This window comes from Pongo abelii, chromosome 13 (assembly GCF_028885655.2).
Source record: "Pongo abelii isolate AG06213 chromosome 13, NHGRI_mPonAbe1-v2.0_pri, whole genome shotgun sequence".
In the NCBI taxonomy this organism is placed as follows: domain Eukaryota; kingdom Metazoa; phylum Chordata; class Mammalia; order Primates; family Hominidae; genus Pongo; species Pongo abelii.
The window spans coordinates 79,815,638-79,828,666 of record NC_071998.2 but is presented as its reverse complement, the minus strand read 5'-3'; the positions used below and the strand labels follow the sequence as shown (position 1 = coordinate 79,828,666).

General features: G+C 44.8%; 1 long non-coding RNA gene across 1 annotated transcript; it reads left to right on the top strand.

Moving 5' to 3' along the window:
- The first annotated feature begins 8,366 nt into the window (after positions 1 to 8,366).
- Positions 8,367 to 12,128, top strand: LOC129047910 (uncharacterized). The gene is made up of 2 exons (XR_008509786.1): positions 8,367 to 8,672; positions 11,878 to 12,128. It is a non-coding gene; the product is annotated as an uncharacterized LOC129047910 (long non-coding RNA).
- The last annotated feature ends 901 nt before the right edge of the window (positions 12,129 to 13,029 follow it).

Sequence of the window (13,029 nt, the reverse complement as noted above, 5' to 3'; positions counted from 1 at the left end):
AGTGTTATGGGATAAACTGCATCTCCCCACAACACCCCAAAATTCATATGTTGAAGTCCTAATCTCCAATACCTCAGACTGTGACTGTATGAGGAGGGAGGGTCCGCAGAGAGGTGATTAAGCTTCAATGAGGCCATTTGGGTGGGCCCTAATCCCATATGACTGATGTCCTTATAAGAAGAAATTAGGACACAAATTGGTAAAGAGGGACTGCAATATGAAGACACGGAGAAGACAGCCATCTAGAAGCCAAGGAGAGAGGCCCCAGAAGAAACCAACCCTGACAATAGCTTGATCTCAGACTTCCAGCCCCCAGGACTGTGAGAAACTAGATTTCTGCTGTTTAAGGTACTCGGCCTGTGGACCTCTGTTACCGTGGCCCTGACATGATACTGCATGTGGTTATACCACCTAGTGATGCAGCAGCTGCAACTTTTTTAATGGATTTAAGTTACAAACAAAGACAAGACAAAGCAAAAATATAAAGCAAGTCATTTGGGTAACCTAAGATAAGACAGACCTGAGACATGACAGTGGCATTTTCCTGGATGTTTTCACAGAGAATATATTCTCCATACCCCACCTGATTCATCCTGACACAGGTGTGGCCGTGTCATTCTTGTGCTTCAACCCCTTTGATGACTCTTCCCTTGGCTGAGGGTAAATTATGTCCACCTCCTGGCTCTGGTTCTCATCAAGGCCTTCTCAGTCTCCCTGCCTCTTTCCCCAGGCTCCCCTTTCTGGGTACTGCATTCCAGACATACTCATTTTCTTTCAGGTCTTCCAACGCCTTTCCTGCTTGCACCGAGGAGAAACCTTTGCCTGGGACAGCCCCAGTCCTGCAGCAGGCACTTCCCACTTTCTGTCTGGATGACTTCTGCTCCTTTTCAGGAAACGTGGTTCTAACTCCAGACTACTGGTCTACCTCCTGTGCTTCCCTAGACCTCAAAAAGTTTCTTGGTCCAGGTGTTGCCCAGCACCTGTGTGCAGGTTCCCAGGATTCTCCACACACCTGAATAGAATGTAGGGCCGAGAGAAGAAAGCGACGGACTCCGTCAACACCACTGCAATATTTGTGCAATAAGGATGTTGTTCCTCAAAAAACCTCTGTCTAGGGAAGGCATCCTCTGTCACTAAATTTCCCCCTCTCTGTGCTCATTTGATTGACTGTCCTCCTGTGAGGCTGGAAGCTCCAGAAGATACAGTCCCTGCATTTGGTTGCTGTATCCTCAGCATCTTGCACAGTTGCCTGACTCATTATTAATTTCACACCTACAAAGTATTTGACAAACAATAAAACAGTAGCCTATAAGTCTCTGTTTGCTTCCAGAAAAGCAAAAGAATAAAAGGTTTTAAACACTCTACTATCTTTTTACTGTCCCACTCTTGAGTTTTAATAAGTAATTTCTTCTCATACCCTAATAAGCATGCAGGAAGTATCTCTTGAGGCATAGGAGTAGAAGGAAATGAGGTCGATTGATCCCTTGGGCTACCTTATGAAACTCATCTCCAATTTTAATCCATCCACACGGACTGAGCACTTCCTTTTCTTTTCTTTTTTTATTTTTATTTTTTTAGACGGAGTCTCGCTCTGTCACCAGGCTAGAGTGCAGTGGCACGATCTCGACTCACTGCAACCTCCACCTCCCAGGTTCAAGCAATTCTCCTGCTTCAGCCTCCCGAGTAGCTGGGACTACAGGCACTCACCACCACACCCAGCTAATTTTTTTGTATTTTTAGTAAGGCAGGGTTTCATCACGTTAGCCAGGATGGTCTCGATCTCTTGACCTTGTGATCTGCCCGCCTCAGCCTCCCAAAGTGCTGGGGATTACAGGCATGAGCCACCGTGCCCGGCCAGACTGAGCACTTTCTAAGTCTGAACTGAATCCTGGTAACACAGTCTTTACCTTCAGCATGCTGGATAAATGGGTGCTGGTTTCTGCGTCGTCGTGTGTTAACATCCGGATAGGCTCTGGGAGAAGGGAATGGTAAGCCACCGGTTCTGGAGAGGTGGTTGGAAGTCTGTCAGAGGTAGAATCTTCCAGATTCAAAGCTTCCTGGGTGAGTCATTCAGCAAAAAAGGTTTTAAAGTTACCTCAATCATATCAGTTAGACTATTTAAGTGAGTCGATTATAAATAATCTGTGGTCTCATATAAAAGTGATTAAAAATCTTATCAGCCCCAGATACTAAAGGATGATTTCATGGTCCCAGGCCTTTAATTTCATACCTAACATGCCAGTCATAGAGTTCTGCCTCAATATGTATTTTTTCATCGTGCAAATGAAAGTTTGTGATTTTACTACAACAAAAATTAGTGTAATTCTTTTCATAGTGTTTGTCTCATTCAATATATTTTATTATGACCCCCGTTAGCTTCCAGTAAGCATATGGATTTAATGAAAAGGGGACTCCAGCTCTTGGCAAATTTCTAAATTTACTAGAATTGACTAGTTTTGGTTATTTGATGCCAAAAGAGGGCGTGTCAGACATTAGCCTTCCTGGCAGCCAAACTGCAGTGAACTGGAAGCACTGGGAAAGGCAGGCCGGCGCCCTCAGCCTTGTAGGAAGTGTCTGTCCTTGGTGTCCCCACCAGCCCCCTTGCCATGGAGCCCTACAGAAACCAGACTTAAAATCTGTTCACGCTGGCCTCGACGTAAAATACAACACCTCACATTTCACACCTTGTTGCTTATCATGTTTAGTTGGATCCCGTTTCGACTAATATTTTTCCAGAGTTGGCTCTTTAAGATGGCATAGAAATTATTTACAACATCAAAGACCTCTGTGACACCATTTCCCCCACCTTTCCCCCGACACCCACTCAACATATCACGTGGCCCCCTCCAAGGCACCAGCACTCACTGGGAGGCTTGCGGATGGGCCGCCCCCACTGCTTGCCGCCCCACCCCACCCCAGCAGAAGGAGACCTGGCCGGGGCTGGGGACTGGGGACGTCTGTGCCACGGCCACAGCACGCAGTTCCTTGGGTCACACCCTCCAAAACGAGATGCCAGCATGTCGCCATGGCTTTGCTGGTCCTTCTTGTTGACGATAAAAAGGAACAAGCACTAGCTGCTGAAGAAATGCACGGAGATCTCCGCTCTCTTCGCTCCTTTAGTGCCCGAGGTGGAGATGGGCTAGCCTCGGATCCTGGCGGGAGCAGCCTCAGGCCATTCCCTTTCTTTAGAATAGTTTTATTGCAGTTCTATTCTTTAGAATAGTTTTTCTAGGCCATTTCCTCTTTTCGAAGGGTCTAATAACCGTGCCTCCTTCATAAGGATGAGGTGATATGAGTCCTTTAGAGGCTCAGAGGGGGCTTCTGCACACGCGCTCCTTTCCCGGCGCCCCGCTCTCCAGGCACGAGCAGGACCCCTAGAAGCCCCCCAGCTTTTCCCACTTCCCTCCCGGGGGCTGGCACAGAGGCCCCGAATCGCGGTTAGAAATTAAGCATGCGCAAGCACTTCTCTTCACACGAAATAATTCACAGATGAAGAAGCGCCCATAATGGGGCCACTCATCTGTATTAATTGGGAGAAAATACACTCTCCCACCAGCCAAGGGGCGCCGGGAGTCAACACAGGCGCTGCCAAGGCGCAGAGGAGCGGGCGCTGCCAGGACTCGAGCGCCATCTACAGCCCGCGGAGGCGCGGCGCCGACCCCACAGGCAGGAAACAGCCTAGGGCAGCCGGGCTGCCAAACTGCACTCCCTCGAGAGAGATCAGTGTAGACGGAGAAGAATTTCAATCCTTTTGCTAAATTTATATATAATTTTGTTTACCAAAATAAAATTTTATTTATAAATGTATAGTATAAATATATGTATTTATACAGAAATATATGCTGTATATATATTGCGTGCATGTATATGTGTATATATATATATTTGTGTGTGTGTGTGTGTGTGTGTGTGTTCTTAAATATACTTAAATAGACAAGTGTTTTAAATAGAATCGGTCCGATCTCCAGTGCTGCCACTGAATCTTCGTTTGATCTCTGGTGATCGCTGAACTCTGGGAACCCAAGTTCTCCACTTGTCCGAGGAGACTGGTCCCACTTATCCAGCACGGCTGTTGTAGTGATTGAGAGAGATAATGTACATAAAACGCTTACCCCAGAGTCTGAGACAGAGAATTATAACACTTTTAAGAATGTGATGACAACTATTTGTTCATGTACCTAGTTATTTAACCAATATCTCTTGAACCTGCTGTGTACCCAGCCCTGGCTGGTTATTGGGGGATACAGCAGTGACCTGGAAAGACAAGGACTCTTCCCTGCTGGAGCTGCAAGCTCAAGTCATCTGATTTTGAGAACAAATAAAACAGGCAGGGGAAAGTAGGAACTAGCGCGTGTTTTAGAACTGCGGGTGAGCATTCAACTACAAGTTAATGTAATAGGCCCTGGGAAAGAGTTAATATAAACATTCTCATATTTCTTATCTGGATAAAACAAACCCGGTGGAATTGATTGGAACATTCCAACCATCATATGCATTAGCCAGGAAAATGACTTTCAGAAATCATCTGTAAGTCAATGTATTAGTTTTCTATTGCTACATAACAATTACTTCAAACATTATTGCTGCTTAAAACAACACGCATGTATCATCTCTCAGGTTCTGGGGGTCAGAGTCCAGGCATTGCTCAACTGGGCCTCTGCTGTGGGTCTCTCAGGCTGAAATCATGATGTCCCCAGGGCTTGGTTGTGAAAGCTCCCTGGGGTGGTGTGTTGGACAAAGTTTGTGTCATTGCGTGTCAGGGACTGACTCATGGCAACTTGCTTTTTCAAAGCCAGCCAGGGAGAGAGGGACCAGAGTGAGTGAGCTGGCAACAGAGTCTAATCTAACATACCCTCACCACCAGAGTGACAGCCCATCACCTTTGCCGTATTGTGTCTGCCTAAGCAAGCCACAGGTCTCACGCACAGTCAAGGCAGGGGTCACACAAAGGTGTGAACATCCGGATGTGGGGACCCTGGGGGAGGTCACCTAAGGTTCTGCCCACCACAGACACTGTCACAACTAATTCCCAAAACATATAAAATAGAAAAAGGAAAAAATATAGTGATTATTTCTCAAGTACATCTTATTTCACAAAATAGAGCTAATCCAAGATGTGCCCTGCACCTCACCGCAATGATTCCCCCATGTAAATTTTGAAGACTGGGTTCATTACCCAACAATTAAGAATTTTTGCAATGCTAAATTTCATGATGGGTTGCCTGGTCAAGAAAAGCTAGGGAGTTCCAAAAGAAAAATAAACAACAGGATGCATGATGAACTCTCTTAGGACTTGAAGACCCATGTCTCACATATGAAGAGTAATCTCATTTTGTAGATAAATGGAAACTGCCTATCAATCAAATATTTACTGACTGGTTTCCTAGGAGGGTGACCCTCAAGTATCCCAGTTCTTCCCTGTTATCAGAAGTGAGAGAAAACAGCACTGGTCATGTGGCCTTACAAGCAATTCAGAGGCACAACAAAAAGATGGCATTCTTCTGCATACAGCTCTACTGCCCAGATGATAAGGTTAGTAGATTAGGACTCATTTATTGTGATATAAGAATGTAATTTCTCAACCTGACTTAATTTATCTGCACACATGACAGCATAAAGCATAAAGCATAAAATCTTACAAATAGAATATATTTGTTTTAAAGAAGGATTTGTGGGGTTTTTTATGGTTTTTGGTGGTTTTGTTTGTTTGTTTTGAGACAGGGTCTCACTCTGCCACCTGGGCTGGAATGCAGTGGCGTGATCTCAGCTCACTGCAACCTCCACCTCCCAGGTTCAAGTGATTCTCCTGCCTCAACCTCTTGAGTAGCTGGGATTACAGGCATGTGCCACCACGCCAGGCTAATTTTTGTATTTTTAGTAGACACAGGGTTTCACCATGTTGGCCAGGCTGGTCTCCAACTCCTGGCTTCAACTGATCCACCTGTCTTGGCCTCCCAAAGTGCTGGGACTACAGGCATGAGCCACCACGCCCAGCCAAGAGGCATTTGTTTTTAAAATGTGTTTAGAAGAATCAACGAGTGGAGAAAACAGCCTGCAAATAGACTTCTTCCTGTGTTATGCATACTGTTATGGTGTGTCATGGAAGTGCGTTACACTCATAGAGAAACATCACCTTTTAATAAATGGTGCTGGACAATTGCCTATCCTGCAGAAAAATAGGTACATTTTATTTTCCCACCTCATATCACGCACTAAAATAATATATTCTACATTAAATACCTGAATGTGAAAAGCAAACTTTAAATTTTTTGTAAGAAAATATTGTCTGGTATTTATGAGACATCTGGATGGGGAAAAAATTGTTGAATAAGACACAAGGCATCATGTAAAAGCTGGTTAACTCCATTATGTTAAATGTAAAAGATTTTGTGGGCCAGGCACAGTGGCTCATGCCTGTAATCCCAGCACTCTGGGAGGCCGAGGTGGGCAGATCACGAGGTCAGGAGATGGAGACCATCCTGGCTAACATAGTGAAACCCCTTCTCTACTAAAAATACAAAAAATTAGCCGGGTGTGGTGGTACGTGCCTGTAGTCCCAGCTACTCAGGAGGCTGAGGCAGGAGAATCGCTTTAACCTGGGAGGCGGAGGTTGCAGTGAGCCGAGATCGCACCACTACACTCCAGCCTGAGTGATTTTGTGAGACAGATATTATAAAGAAAGATAAAATTTGAGCAATATACTAGAAAAGATATTTTCAATTCATCTGGCCAGCTAATGATTAGTATCGAGAAGATGTAAAGAGCTCATGTGGGACAATAAGAAAATGACAAACTACTCAGCAGAGATGGCCAGAAAACATGAAGACTCAATTGATGGGAAAACACCCAAATGACCAGAAACTGTGAAAAGGTGTTTGACCTCTCCAGTAATCAGGAAAAAAAAAATGAACACCAAATTTAAAATGTCCAAATTAAAAATCTAAATGAGGGGCCATTTCATACATATCCAGTCAGCAAAAGTTAAGTAGCAGAACAAAAGGACAATATCAGTCACGACAGTTAATATTAGGCATCAGCTTGACTGGATTAAGAATATCTAGAAGCCTGGTGGCACATTGTTTTTGGGTATGTCTGTGTGTCTGTGAGGGTGTTTCCAGAGGAGGTTAGAGTGTGTCTCTGTGTGGACTAGGTGGGCAAACTCTGCCTTCAGTGTGGAAGGTGCACCGTGCAATCTGCCGGGGCCTCAGAAAGAAGAAAAACAGAGAAAGGGGGCATGTGTCCACCTAGCTGCTGGCGTCAGGACCACTCCTCCTTTCCTGTCCTTGGACAACAACTCCAGGATCCCCAGCCTTTGGACTCCAGGACTTAACAGTAATGGCCCCCTGGGTTCTGAGGCTTTTGGCCTCGGATTGAGAGTTACACCCCCGGCTTTCCTCATTCTTAGGCCTCGGGACTTGGGCTGAGCCACGCTACCAGGATCCCAGGGTCTTGACCTTGCAAACAGCCTGTGGTGGGACTTCTTAGCCTCCATAATCACGTGAGCCAATTTCCTGAATAAACCCCCCTCTTATCTATCTATCTATCTATCTATCTATCTATCTGTCTATCTATCTATCTGCCTATCTGTATTCCATTGGTTCTTTCTCTCTGGAGAGCCTTGACTAATACAGCAGTGTTACAGAATTTATTTCACTTGATGCTGAAACAGTACAGTAAAGAACTTCTGGGGCCAAGTGCGGTGGCTCACGCCTGTAATCCCAGCACTTTGGGAGGCCAAGGCGGGTGGATCACAAGGTCAGGAGTTCGAGACCAGCCTGGCCAATATAGTGAAACCCCATCTCTACTAAAAATACAAAAATTAGCCGGGTGTGGTGGCAGGCACCTGTAGTCACAGCTACTCAGGAGGCTAAGGCAGGAGAATCACTTGAACCTGGGAGGCGGAGGTTGCAGTGAGCAGAGATCACGCCACTGCACTCCAGCCTGGGCTGTCTCAAAAAAAAGGCTCTGTCTCAAAAAAAAAAAAAAAGAACTTCTGTAAAGCATAACTTGTGGTTACCACCATGGAACCACAGGTCTCAAAGAAGACCCATACCCAGGAATGATGTCCCTCTACATTTTGTCCTTAAGTTTCACAGGGAATGGTAACTGCAAAAGAACATCTTGGGGAGAAAGATAACCTAGGGGAGCAGAAGCAGGCTCTAGGAGACTGGATTGGAAAGAAAGAATGGATGAAATAGGACATGGTCAGCTCCAAGGAGGAAGCTTCCCCCGTCTTGCTCCCCTCCTCTTGTTCCCCACCACCTGCTTCTGTTTGCCTTTATGCCCTCCTACTCTCCACCTACCCCATCAGTGACCATAGATGTTTCAAACAAGTCTAGTCACGCACTACTTAGCAACGGAAACACATTCTGAGAAATGTGTTGTTAGGTGGTTTTGTCATCGTGTGAACATCATAAAGACTTAGCTGGTACAGTCTGCCGCACACTTAGGCTGTATGGCGTGGCCTATTACTCCCAATCTACAAACCTGCACAGCATGTGACTGTCCTGAATGCTGTAGGCAATTGGAACACAATGGCAAGTACTTGTGTATCTAAACCTGTCTAAACATAGAAAAGGTACAGTAAAAATACAGTGTAAAAGATGAAAAACTGTACAGCTGTATAGGGAACTTAGAATGAACGGAGCTTGCAGGACTGGAAGTCGCTCTGGGTGAGTTAGTGAGCAAATGTGAAGGTGTAGGACATTACTGTACACTACTGTAGATGTTATAAACACTATAAACATAGGCAATGCTAAATTTATAAAGATATTTTTCTTTCTTCAATAATAAAAAATTAGGCCTGGTGTGGTGGCTCATGCCTGTAATCCCAGCACTTTGGAAGGCTGAGGCAGGTGGATCACCTGAGGTCAGGAGTTCGAGACCAGCCTGGCCAACATGGTAAAACCCTGTTTATACTAAAAATACAAAAAATTAGCCAGGCATGGTGGTGTACACCTGTAATCCCAGCTACTCGGGAGGCTGAGGCAGGAGAATCGGTTGAACCAGGAGGCGGAGGTTGAAGTAAGCTGAGATTGTACCACTATACTTCAGCCTGGGCAACAGAGCGAGACTCCATCTCAAAAATTAATTAATTAATTAACCTTCTCTTACTGTCACTTATTTACCTTATATGCTTTAATTTTTTAAACTTTTTGACTCTTTTGTAATAACACAGCTTAAAACAAAATACATGGTACACCTGCACAAAAACATTTTGTTTATATCATTTTTCTATAAGCTTTTGTCTATTTATAATTTTTTTTTTTTTTTTTTTACTTTTTAAACTTTTTGTTAAAAGCTAAGACACACACACATTAGCCTAGGCCTTCACAGGGTCAGGATCATCAATATCACTGTCTTCAACCTCCACATCTTGTCCCTCTGGAAGATCTTCAGGGGCAATAACACTCTTGGAACTGCCATCATCTCCTATGATGACAATGCCTTCTGAAATGCCTCCTGAAGCACCTGCCTGAAGCTGTTTTATAGTTAACATTTTTTAAAGAAGTAGAAGGAGTACAATCCAAAATAACAATAAAAATCAGAGTAGGCCGGGCGCAGTGGCTCACGCCTGTAATCCCAGCACTTTGGGAGGCCGAGGTGGGTGGATCACAAGGTCAGGAGATCAAGACCATCCTGGCTAACACGGTGAAACCCCGTCTCTACTAAAAATAGAAAAAATTAGCCGGGCGTGGTGGCAGGCGCCTGTAGTCCCAGCTACTCGGGAGTCTGAGGCAGGAGAATGGCGTGAACCAGGGAGGCAAAGCTTGCAGTGAGCCAAGATCGTGCCACTGCACTCCAGCCTGGGCAACAGAGCGAGACTCCGTCCCCCCCAAAAAAAAAATCAGAGTAGAGTAAGTACAGAAATCAGTAACAAAGCCGTTTATTATCATTACCAAGTATTATGTGTTGTACATAATTGTGTATGCTAGACTTTTACACAACTGCCAGCACAACACCTTTCTTTACAGCATCAGCACAAACTCATGAGTAACATGTTGCGCTCAGACATTACGATGACCACGACGTCACTAGGAAGTAGGAATTTTTCAGCTCCATTACAATCTTATGGGACCACTGTAGTACAGCGCTCCACCATTGGTTCCAACATCGTTATGTATGCAGCACGTGACTGTAATAAACATAGGCAAAAATGCTCATGCCCACTAGAAACCCTGGAGGTGGAAATGCACAAAAAGATAACTGGGTGGGTTTCACAGGAGAGCACAGAGTGCACCTTTTCACAATTAGAAAAATTGGTTTGTTTAAATGAGACTTATTGAGGGATAATTTGCATATCACACAATTCACTCCTTGCAGGTGTACAGTTGGATGAGTCTTCAGGAAATGCATCTACCTGTAGATCATGTAGCTACCACCACAGTATGCAGAGATCTAGAAACATTTCTATCACCTCGGAAAGTTCCTTCGTGTCCACCCCTACCCACAAAGCCAAGCCCTCCCCCAACCTAGCCCTCAGCAACCTCTCATCTGTTCTGGGACCTTACAGTTCCACCTCTTTCAGAATGGCATAAGTGGAATCACGCGGTGTATGTGTGAGTATGCACATATGAGTGGACATGTTTACTGCAGCAAATGTGCACTCATGTATGTGTGCAAGTGTGTGTGTGTGTGTGTGTGTGTGCATGTCCCACAACATGCTTCAGTCCTGTGGGCTGTTTGGGCCTCTTGAGTCACGGGGCACGTGCCCATCAATCTCCCCATGGGCGACATCAGACCTGAGTCCAGGCCAGGCCTGCACGGGGTGGAAAATGCCTCCTGGAGGCCCCAACCAGCCAGGCCCACCTCCAGCCCCATGAAGTCTTGCTCTTCTCTGAGCTCTTTCCAGGTTTTCACACTCTCTGCAAGGGCCAAGGGCCTGGTTAGGAAGATGGCCGCAGTGGAAAGAAAAGGAATTGCTTGGGAATTCTGCCAACAAAACCATTCAGCGTGGTTTTGTCAGAGACAAATTTGAGTCACTGGGGCTAGAGGTGGGGAGGTGAGGAGGAGGCAGACACGGGGATATTAATGGGGCACCCTCTCAGCCCTGCAGCATCATCCCTGACACCACCATCCCCTTGCCATCACTACACGGCATCCACATTTTAATCTGAATTTTGAATCATTACTTCATTATTATGTTATTTTTAACTGCAAAATAGGTCAAATACACTGAAAAGTACAATAAATATCATCATAGGTACTCATCACCAGATTTAACAAATCTTAATAATTTGTTGTTACTTTTTTTTTTTTTTTTTTTTTTTGAGATGGATGGAGTCTTGCTCTGTCACCCAGGCTGGAGTACGCTGTCACAATCTTAGCTCACGGTAACCTCTGCCTCCTAGGTTCAAGTGATTCTCCTGCCTCAGCCTCCTGAGTAGCTGGGATTACAGGCACCAGCCACTACATCCAGCTGATTTTTGTATTTTTAGTAGAGATAGGTTTTTGCCATGTTGGCCAGGCTGGTCTCAAACTCCTGACCTCAGGTGATCTGCCGGCCTCAGCCTCCCAAAGTGCTGGGATTACAGGCATGAGCCACCATGGCCAGCCTATTTTATTTCTTATAAAGAAAAATATATATGTAGATATAAAGTTCCTCCTCCAGCTGCCCCACCCCTGACATTTCCTTCTTCAGCCTCTAGGAGCAACCATCCCGACAAAGTTGGTGGGGGTCAGTCCTGGGCATGGATTTCACTTTCACTGTATGTGTAGGTTTCCATGACACGCTGGGATTTTAACATCAGTATAAATGGTATTATATTGCATATGTCCTCTATAAATTGCTTAAATTTTTAAATTATTAATTAATTAATTTAGACTTTGTTACTGATTTATATACTTACTCTACTCTGGTTTTTATTGTTATTTTAGATTGTACTCCTTCTACATCTTAAAAAAAAATGTTAACTGTAAAACAGCTTCAGGCAGATCCTTCAGGAGGCATTCCAGAAGGCATTGTCATCACAGGAGATGATGGCAGTTCCATGCGTGTTATTGCCCCTGAAGATCTTCCAGAGGGACAAGATGTGGAGGTTGAAGACAGTGATATTGATGATCCCGACCCTGTGGAGGCCTAGGCTAATGTTTACCAACATTAAAGTTTTGAGATTCATTCATTTTAATATTTTGAGATCTAGTTCATTCATTTTAATGGCTGTAGTATGTAGCAGTTTCCATAGAATGAATAAACTATAAACTATCCATCCATTCTCCTAAAGTTAGACATTGAAATTCTGTTTTTTTTGTTGTTGTTGTTAGTCATTCATTCATCATCGCTGAGCTCCTATTAGGTACTGGGCAATGTTCTAGGGATTATGTCAGTGGGGAAAAAAATCAGATAGAAACCTCTGCCCTTGTGTAGTGTGGAAATAAACCAAGGACAACCAAGTGAGAGCAGGCAAAGGCTATTTATACAGAGCTTGCTCTAGCAAGGAAGTTAACACCATCACCGGCATTTGGCAGAGATCAAAGGCAGGCAGAGGCACAGGACAGCTTCACAGTGGAGGAACAGGAGGGTTTCAGTGGGCCCTGGTGGAGGCTATGGGCCTCGGGAAGCTGAAGGTGGCTAACTAGAAGCAGGGATCCAATGAGATTGGTTAGGAGGACACATTTGGCTTTCTCTGCTTGGTTCTAAGTTGGAAATGGGGACAAAAATTAGAGAAGCTGTCAGTTATTAATCATGTCCTGGCCATTTGGGCCTGATTATTACAGAGGTTATTGTTTAGCTTCCTGGATTGTCGCCAGAGAGGGCAGTGTGACTTCCTACCAGGCTGACTGACAGCAGGGCTGCCTTCCTGGGTTGTTTACTGTGGGTAAGAGGTTGGTTTTCTGGACAGGTTGCTGCAGGCTGTGAGTCAGAGTGCTATTTTTAGTTTTTAAAACTTAATTAATTAATTTAGACTCAGGGTCTTGCTATGTTGCCCAGGCTGGAGTGCAGTCGCGCTTCACAGTCATGGTCATAGCTCACTACAGCCTCAAAGTCCTGGGTTCAAGTTATCCTCCCTGCCTCAGCCTCCTGAGTGG